The sequence below is a fragment of the Benincasa hispida genome, chromosome 11 (genome assembly GCF_027475165.1).
Source record: "Benincasa hispida cultivar pf3 chromosome 11, pf3_genome.v1.1, whole genome shotgun sequence".
Taxonomy (NCBI): domain Eukaryota; kingdom Viridiplantae; phylum Streptophyta; class Magnoliopsida; order Cucurbitales; family Cucurbitaceae; genus Benincasa; species Benincasa hispida.
In genome coordinates, this window is record NC_143488.1 from 2,558,214 (window position 1) to 2,568,200 (window position 9,987).

Below are 9,987 nucleotides of genomic sequence, written 5' to 3' on the forward strand. Positions count from 1 at the left end.
TGGAGTATGCTTGGCATGGTTGTATAGACAACTATGCAAAGCAACAAGACCTGAGGTTCGAGAGATAGTTGGACCTTTCATACTTTTGCAACTATGGGCTTAGGAGCGATTTCTAACAATGACTCCATAGCTACAACATGTTAATGATGCTCAGTTAGTTAGATGAGCTTACGGTTCTCTGTATGTTGTTTTAATTCAATTTAATTTTTATATCACTGATCTAGTTAATTTAAATTCTAAATTATCAATTTAAAAATTTAGGTAGAGAAACAAATTTTGTGTGACTAGGATAGCCACACATGTAGTCAGCCAGTAGAGATACATGTTTGATCTGCTTCAACCTGAACAGGTACATTACATTGAACCTAATTGATTATTTTATACACATTTTTATTGTATTTGTCTTTAATATTCTCTAATATAATATTTTTGTGTTTCAGGTTATTTGGGAGCCGTATAAAATTTTTATGCATACTTTGCCTAATTTTTGTACGAATGGTAAAAACATATGGCGGACGATGAGTCCTCTCATATGTTTTCACATTGGTGAATGACATTTTCCTGACAGGGTGATGAGACAATTCGGTTTTCAGCAGGATGTCCCATCGTCTTGTAATACTAAACTCGACTACATGATATTGACCTAAGGACTGGAGTTTGGTCCGAAAAAGTTGCACATTTGGTAGTGCGATGGCACTATCGTGCAAGGGTTATTGTAGTGGGGTTTCTCTTGAACAATTTGACACATATGTCACTTCATAATATATTCATTTGTATAATAATATCACAAGGCCCTACGTCACTCGTCCAGAAGCAGCTGTAGATCATCTGGTAAATGATTGAATATTATCTAATTATTATTAATTTAAATTTATTTTAAATATTGTCTAATTGTTTTATAATTCACAGAGATCGAACAACAGTAGAATCCGTAAGGTTGCGAATGATCCGAACTAGGTTTTTGCTATATGTAGTGACAACCAAAGCTATATGGAGGAAATTCATTATATGTACGATATACCTATTGTTCCTCCACCAGCTCCTAGACGTAGAGGACCTGTTCAGGAAGAGGATGAGTTTAATGAGATTGCACATAATGTGGAAGAGTTGCCCCCTATGATGCAGACGCAGAGTCAAACTGATTATGTTAGTCTAATGATGATGATGCTAGCATTTGGTTCAGGACATTATGACTTAGAGGCTGGTCCTTCGTCTTCATACGTGCATGGACATGGTCGGGGTTGTGGAGAGCATAATGAATATTTATATTATGAAGCGCCTGCAAAGGTACCAGAGCAACATCAAGAAGAACCCGAGCAACCTCAAGTTCGAAGTCGACAACGACAACCTGCTCGAAAACAACGACGTCCGCCTTATGAGACACATTGATTTTTGTAATTATTTTTATTTAAATGAGATATTTTATTTAAATGAGATATTTAATTTACATTTTTTTATTTTTATGAGATATTGTTTTTTTTAATTTATTCTTTTTAGAGTTTAAATAAAATAATAAAATATTTTTAGAAATTGTTTTTATAAAATGAAAAATTAAAAAAAAAAGAAGAAAGAAATGAAGAAAGAAAGAAGAAGGTGGAATGTGTAATAATTAAAAAAGAAAAAAAAAAGAAAGAAATAAAGGGCAAGGTCGAGGGTTCAAAATTCAATCAAGGTAGGTCGAATTTTGAACCCTCGAGTTATTAAAAAATATATATATATATATATATTTTTACAAATAGTTTGAAAACAACCTTATTTTCCTAAATAGTTTCTAAAAGGACAATATCATTTTAATTTTCCCCTTTAGAGACATGCGAGTGGGGGCATCCTATGCAAAAGACGTTTTCATAAGACCGGTTAACTAACTATGAACTCCGGTTAACTAATTTTCCCCTTTACTATTAAAACTAACTATTTCAAATTCGATGACCTAAGCTAACTCGATCTTAATCCTGAGCTAACTATGAACTCCTGTCTATTCAGGGTTATCATTTAATCTGCATAGATGAGAGTGGTTCAACATCACCGCTTAATAAGCCTCCCATTTTAGGGGTAAGATTAGATAGATAGCTAAGGACGTAGTCTTGCAAGAGGAAATTGACTCCTACTCGTCTTAAGGTCAACAGATAGGTTGATCCCTTAAGTACTAACTTCTGGTCTTGAATAATGGGGCCCTACCTTCTATGTACAGAGGGATTCGGTTAATTGGTTGGACCATAAACCAATTATTCAATAGAGGTTCAGTGGAGACTTAAGAAGCAAAATGTATTATAAGGGTAAAACGGTAATCTTGACCTAGCTGTAAATACAAACAAACTGTGAAGGATCAACTTACCGATTATGGTTAAATCAAGTGGATAGAAATATATCTACAATGAGGAGAGTGCAACTACTGAGCTATAGTGTTATGTCTCGGCAGTTAACGAACAATGATTAATTCAGTTTAAAGAGTTTAGCCAATTAATCTCAAATTGTTGGAGCTCATAATCTGTAGGTCCATTAGATCCATCTACTAGCTTATAAAATGATCAGACCTTAAAATAGCGTGTAGAGAGAATTTGGAATATTCAAAGTCGATTTAGGGTTTGGATTATTATATTTGATATAATTGATGTTTAATTAATGAGGTATTTTAAATATTTGATGAGGTATTTTATTAATTTAATATTTGATATTTGATATTAAATTAAATTGATTTAATTAATTTTCTAAATTTAATTTATTACAATTTTAAATTTATAAAATTCAAAATTATGAAATTAATTGAATTAAAATTTTGATTTATCAAATTGAAATTGATAAAATTTATTTAGTTAAAAATGAGTTTGAAAATCAGTTATATTTTTAACATTAAAATTCATATTTATAAATTAAAAATGGACAATTGACTGAAAGTGGGAAAACCCAACTTTTCCCATTATTCAATCCACCTCCACTCAAATTCAATGGAATTTGAAGTGGCATTTTCTTGAGTAATCTGATATGCATGATAAACTCTTATAAATTAAAGTTTTGAACTCACTTTAATGTTCATGCAACTAGAATTCTGAGAATAAAAAAACCAGAAAAATAAGAATTTTCTTTCCTTCTTTAAACTCTTAAAACTCATATAAAATTGCTCTCAATTTGAGTTCCACCACTCAACCTAAGGCTCAAGGATGGTGGAGAAGACTTTGGTGGTGGTCTACTGATGTGTTTGAAGAAAAAATTGGAGAAGAATCGAGCAATTAGGTGGAATCTACAAAGGTTGTATTATATAAACCCTATTTCTGTTTTTCCCATGAACATTTTTTCCTTCAAAATTGATGTAGTTAGAGTATTTAGATCCTTAATAACTTCCGTATGTTGATTGTCAACTCCATAAAAAACTTCGATAATCAATTCCAATAACACTTTCACGTGACCAACTTCGAGCTTCGATAACCACCTCTAATTACATACTCCGACGAAAATCATCTTCGATGATCAACTTCGACGACCACATTCTCGCGACCAACTTTGGGATCCGAAAACCACCTTTGTTGACAAACTTTGACGACCAACTCCAATATCACTTTCATGAGACCAACTTCAAGCTCTGACAACCACCTCCAACTACTAACTCCATTGAAAACTATCTTCGATAATCAATTTCAACCACTTTCAACTATTATAAAACTAATGACCGTTAAATTATGTTATAGGGTTGTTTATTATATAAATATTAGTATTTTGTCTACATTAAGTGAAACATATATACATAGAAATTTGTAAACTATATTTTATTTAATTAAGTACACATATCAAATGAGCGTTAATGACATTGAAAAAATATGTATGTAGTTGAATAATATGTAACACATAAAAAAAAAAAAAAAGCACTCATTTAGAGTTTAAAAAACTGCACTAGATACCCAAACATATGAATACAACTTTACACCCCAAATACAGATCAAATAACTCTACCCAAACGCAAACATATGAACTTTACACATATATGAACTCCACATACATATGAACTCCAGACGTCATATCTCATGCCAGCTCCTCAAATAGCTCCTTAATATATCCTTATAACATATAGTATTTCGATATAGATTAGAAGTTGAAGGACCGAGATGAAAAGAATTATAGAAATTAAGGGGTGTTTGGCTCACCAACATGATGAGTTGAGTTGGTATAATATACCAACTCATTGTTTGGCCTATCAACTTTAAATTTTGGTGGAATTGAGTTGGTGTATTTTACCAACTCACCCCAACTCACCTTTCTTCCCATGCTTTCAATGGCTCCACCCATCGCCCATTGTCGCACTCCCATAACTAACTTCGGGCTCAGACAATTACCTCTGATGACAACTCTGACGACCAACTCCAAACTCCGACAACCACCTCCAATGGCAACTCTAGCGATCAACTCCGAGCTCTGACAACCACCTCCGATGACAATTTCGACGACAAAATTCAGACTCCGACAACCACCTCCGATTATAGCTCTGACGATCAACTGTGAGCTCTGAAAAACTTCGCACGACCAACTCCGACGACCAATTTTGGCCTTTGACAACCACCTCTAGTGACCCAACTCCCACGACCACCTTCGCGCTACCAACTCCGACAACCACCTTCGTGCTACCAACTCTGATGACCAATTGGCTCCGACAAAAAACTCCGATGACCAACTCCGACAATCGCCTTCATAGGCTCCGACAACCACCTCCGACTACAAACTTCGATGAAAATAACCTTTGAGCGAGCAACTCTGACGACCCAACTCGAGGCTTCGATAACCACTTTCAATGACAAACTTCGACGACCAACTCTAATACCACCTTCATACAACTAACTTTGGGCTCCGATAGTCACCTCCGACTACAATCTCCAGTGAAAATAATATTTGATGATCAACTTCGATGACCACTTTTGCATGACCAACTCCGAGAATCGAAAACTACCTCAAATAACAAACTTTGACAACCATCTCCAATACACGTTCATGCGACCAACTTTAGGCTCCGACAACCACCTTTGGCTACAAACTCCAGCAAAAATCATCTTTGATAATCAACTTTAATAACCACTTCCGACTACTATAAGACTGATGACTGTTAAAGTATGTTGTAGGGTTGCTAATTATATATATATATAAAATATTATTGTATACATTAAGTGCAATATTTATACGTAATGAATTCAGATATCAAATGAGTGTAAGGAATATTTAGACAAAAAAAATATGTATATAGTTGAAATGTATGTAACATATAACAAAAAAACCATAAAATGAAAAAAAAATCCTGAAATATTTTCCAATAAAAATTAGTGAAAAATAGAGATTTTTTCTCTGATAATTCTTCAAATTTAGAGGAAATGAAAGTGAAACTGTTGAAGAAATGTGGTGACATTTCATTGGTTGTTATGATGATGGGGGAGATTTAATTAAAAAGTTACATAATAGTAAAAATATAGATAAACAATGGGAAGAAGAAAAATAAGAAAAATGATAACGAAATTCATGGAGAAAAATTGGCTAGAAAGTTTTGATTTCGCTTTAGTTTCTCATTTTATTCAACCATATTTTTACAAGAAATGTAATGGGTTAATTGTTGTTCATTGTCTCTAAAAAAAAAAAAAAGAAAGGAAAAAAGAAAGAAAAGTTCTAAAAATTAAAATTAAAAAATTGCAATCTATATTTTATTCAAATAAAGATGGGTAGAATTATTGAATAAAAAGGTTTCAAAACAAAAATACTAATCATAAAAGCATATTATTTAGGGGGTGTTTGGCACACCAACATGAGTTGAGTTTGTATAATATACCAACCCATTGTTTATCCCACCAACTTTAAATGTTGGTGGAGTTGAGTTGATATATTTTACGACTCACCCCAACTTTCCCTTCTTCCAATATTTTCAATGGCTTCACCCATCGGTCCCTGTCACATTCGGGAACTAACTCTGGGCTCCGACAACCACCTCCAATGATAACTCCGACGACGAAATCTGGGCTTCGACAACCACCTCCGATGACAGTTGCAACGACCAAATCCGAGCTTTGGCAACATTCGGTGACCAACCTCGGGCTTCGACAACATTCGTGCGACCAACTCTGACAACCAATTTCAAACTTCGACAACCACCTCCATTGACTCCACTCCGGTGACCACCTTCGCGCTACCAACTCCAATGACCAATTTCAGGCTTTGACAACAAACATCGATGACCAACTCTGACAACCACCTGCATAGGCTCTGGCAACCACATCCGACTACAAACTCCAATGAAAAACACCTTCAATGACCACCTTTGAACAAGCAACTTCAACAACCCACTTGGGGCTTCGACAACCACCTCTAACGATAAATTTCGACAACCAACTCTAATACCATCTTCATGGGCTCCGACAGCCACCTCTGACTACAATCTCTGGCAAAAATCATCTTTGATGATAAATTTCGACGACTACCTTTGCCTGATGAACACCGGGATTTCAAAACCACCTCTGATGATGAACTTCGACAACCAACTCCAATACCACTTTCATGTGACCAACTTCAGGCTCCAACAACCACCTCCAACTACAAACTCCAGTGAAAACATCTTTGATAATCGACCTCAACAACCACTTCCAACTATTATAAGACTCGATGACTGTTAAAGTATGTTGTAAGGTTGTTGATTATATATATAAAAAAAAATTATTTTGTCTACATTAAGTGCAATATTTTAGGTAAAAGATTGTAAAAAATATTTTTATTTAATTGAATTCACATATCAAATGAGTGTTAAGAATATTTAGACGAAAAGTAAGTATGTAGTCGAAAAGTATGTAACATATAAGAAAATAAAAACATAAAATGAAAAAAAGATTTCCTATAATATTTTCCAGCAAGAATTAGTGAAAAATAGAGATTTTTTTTCTCTAATGATCCTTCAAATTTAGAGGAATTGAAAATAAAATTGTTGAAGAAATGTGGTGACATTTCATTGGCTGCTAAGATGATGAGAGAAATTTAATTAAAAAAATCATTACGTGGTAAAAGTATAGAGCAACAACATGAAGAAGAAGAAAAAAGATGATAATGAAATTCATGGGAAAAAAATTAGGAATAAAAAGTTTTGATTTCTCATTTTATTTAACCATATTTACACAAAAATGTAATGGGTTAATTGTTGTTCATTACCCAAAAGAGAAAGAAAGAAAAGTTTTAACCCATTACAGTGGGTTAATTGTTGTTTATTGCCAAAAAAGAAAGAAATAAAAGTTTTAACAATTAAAAGAAAAAAATGTAATATATTTTTATTCCAATAAAGATGGGTAATTTACTGAATAAAAAAGCTACAAAATAAAAATAGTAAAAACATATTATTTAGAGTTAAAAAACTGCACTAAATATCCAACTCAACTCTGTATCTAAAGACATGAATTTCAGACATCTTATCTCAATTCAGTCTACAATCTTAAATAATATATTGAAATATTTTTAAATTCGGAAACGAATTAGGGTTTCTTATTGGGAGTGGGGTGATCGGTCTATAAATATCCCTCTTTCTCTCCTTTATCCATCAATTCAAATTTCCTCATACCCTAATTCAACGAGCCCTAGAGTTTTCCTTTTTCTCCTTACCTGTTCTTCCGCCGCATTTTCAATTTTATGTTTTCTTCTCGAGAAATTGTTTTATTCAATCGTTTGTTTTGCTTTGTCAGCGAAGCTATGATGAAGATCTTTTCGGTGCCATAGCTGGCCTCTTTCCAGTGGTCGTCGGTGATGGCTACACATCCCTCTAAGAAGTTCTGAGCTTCTTGTTTTCTTGTTTTTATATTTGATTTTGTTCATGAATGATTTTTCCTCGATTTCTTTTGCTGTTTTTGTTCGTTTCTTTTTTGATTTCTGGAATTGAAAATGCGAGGTGACGATAGAAATTCATGTCTGTCAATCCACTGACTAATTTACAGTGTGATGTTATATGAATCCCGACAGGTTCTGATCGCTTTTCAATCGCTTCTTTTTTTCAATTCTGCAATTCTTCAACAATCTGATGATTTAATTGTTCTTATTCAGATTCAGTTTTGTTTTGCAATTCTTTTTCATTTGTTTTTTGGGCATATGATGAATCTCATGTAATCAAATGGGTAATTTGCGTCTGAATCATTTCATTGATGCTATTTTCACCTTGGAGAACTGATGCCCAATTTTATATTTGCTCTCAACATCTTTATCAATTTCATTTCTACTCTATTCTTGTCAGTCTGAATTTTTTTTTTCAAACTCCCTTCTTTGTTCTTGTTTTGATTATATGCGTTTCAAATTTTCAGGTCTCATTCAATTTGGTTTTGGTTTTTGAGAACTCATTGAACTTTGAAGATAGAATCGACCATACCCTTGATAATCACTTTGTGAAGCCATTGCCTTTGGAACTTGATTATGAATCCCGACTGTAAACATAATTCTTGTATAATATCAGATAAGAAATTTGTTATCAATAATGTAAGAGGTTTACATTATTTTTTAACATAGAACTAATATAAACAATTATGTAAGTTTGAAAATGATTGGTTTTGAAAAACTTTAAAATCTAAAAGGATATTCCCAATGAGAATTAAGGATATGGAAATCATATAATATATTATATATAAATAAATAAATAAAATAACTAAAAATTGAAAGATTCTTCAAGTTCTTCAAAAAAATTTCAATCTTTTGGGGTAAGTCTACAAAATCCAAGTAGGAGGTGAAATGATTTGGATATTAATGTTGTGTAAAGACGCATGGTTAACATAGTATGGAAAGTGACGGAAAATATTTATAACATTCTCCTCTATACTTCGTTAAAATTTCATTAGGAAAAAAATCCTGGATAAAAATTAGTGAAGGAAAAAGATTTACTTATTTCATATGATTTAGGATGTAATGTATTTGTTCTCTCTTATAAAATATTTTTAAGATCTCTGAGTATGTCATTACAATATTTTGAAGAAAGTATAATATAATAATTATATACGTAAATAAATAACTAAAAAAAATTGAAAAATTCTCTAAATTTCTTCTCAAAATTTTCTAATCTTTTTTGATATCTCATCAATGTGTCCTAATATTAGATTGTTATTATTTACGGGTAATTTGCGAAGAGGCGTCATTGGTCATGGTGTGTAGGATGATGAAAATATGACACATGAACTAACAGAGGCATCTAAATTACACACATTTTAGAATATAATATGTATCATTTAAAATATTTATTAGAGGTGTCTTGATTGTGTTCAACCAAAGGCAGATGGAGCAGGTTCAATATGTAAATTTGGGGAAGATTTGTAAATTTTATTTATGTAATGGAACTGTTTCGTATTTGTAAAAGATTTGTTATTCACAATTTTTTACTCTTCCTACCGATTTATTTCGAGTACCTACTTTGAAAGTAGACAAAGTTGTTGCAAATCTTTTATACACAAGAAAAAGAAATTGGTGTAAACTTTGAATCGACAAGTTGAAAAAGAAAAAAAGACAAAAAAAGGTTTACCACTTCGGCTGGGAGTAAAATTATCACTTTTTTTAGAGTCTAGGAATCAAATTGAAAGTATTATAACTAAAATAAAAATTTTAAAAGTATGGTACAAGCCGAAAGTATATTTACCACAATGGACCAAAATCAAGTTATTTAACCAACAAGAAAATTTACCAATAAATGTTACATGACACTCATTTATTGAAAGTAGGAAAATCTAACAGAAATTAAGAAAAAAGTTATATTGTATATTTGGTATGTTATATAGATCTATTTTAATCAATAGGTCATGTATAATTATCTATTAAATATTTTGTCAAACATAATGAAAATTTTTCATCTCATAAAGCTAAGTGTGTTTTGTGTTTAATTTAAAAGATAAATCATTTTAAAAAGTTAGTGTTTGACAATTATTCAAAATATTTTAAAGTGTATTTTCAACGATTTATTTTATTTTATAAAAAATGTTTTAACTAAAAATAAGTTTTTGAGAAACATTTTTTTCC

At 32.0% G+C, this 9,987-nt stretch overlaps 1 long non-coding RNA gene and 3 other non-coding genes across 4 annotated transcripts; all 4 read left to right on the top strand.

Annotated features, from left to right (window-relative positions):
- The first annotated feature begins 7,545 nt into the window (after positions 1 to 7,545).
- On the top strand, positions 7,546 to 8,465 carry LOC150032316 (uncharacterized). Its single transcript, XR_016524876.1, has 2 exons — positions 7,546 to 7,769; positions 8,295 to 8,465. It is a non-coding gene; the product is annotated as an uncharacterized LOC150032316 (long non-coding RNA).
- Positions 7,688 to 7,780, top strand: LOC120092280 (small nucleolar RNA U61). Its single transcript, XR_005485989.1, has one exon. It is a non-coding gene; the product is annotated as a small nucleolar RNA U61 (small nucleolar RNA).
- LOC120092282 (small nucleolar RNA snoR14) lies at positions 7,884 to 7,970 on the top strand. The gene has a single exon (XR_005485991.1). It is a non-coding gene; the product is annotated as a small nucleolar RNA snoR14 (small nucleolar RNA).
- On the top strand, positions 8,077 to 8,172 carry LOC120092277 (small nucleolar RNA Z101). The gene has a single exon (XR_005485986.1). It is a non-coding gene; the product is annotated as a small nucleolar RNA Z101 (small nucleolar RNA).
- Positions 8,466 to 9,987: the final 1,522 nt, after the last annotated feature.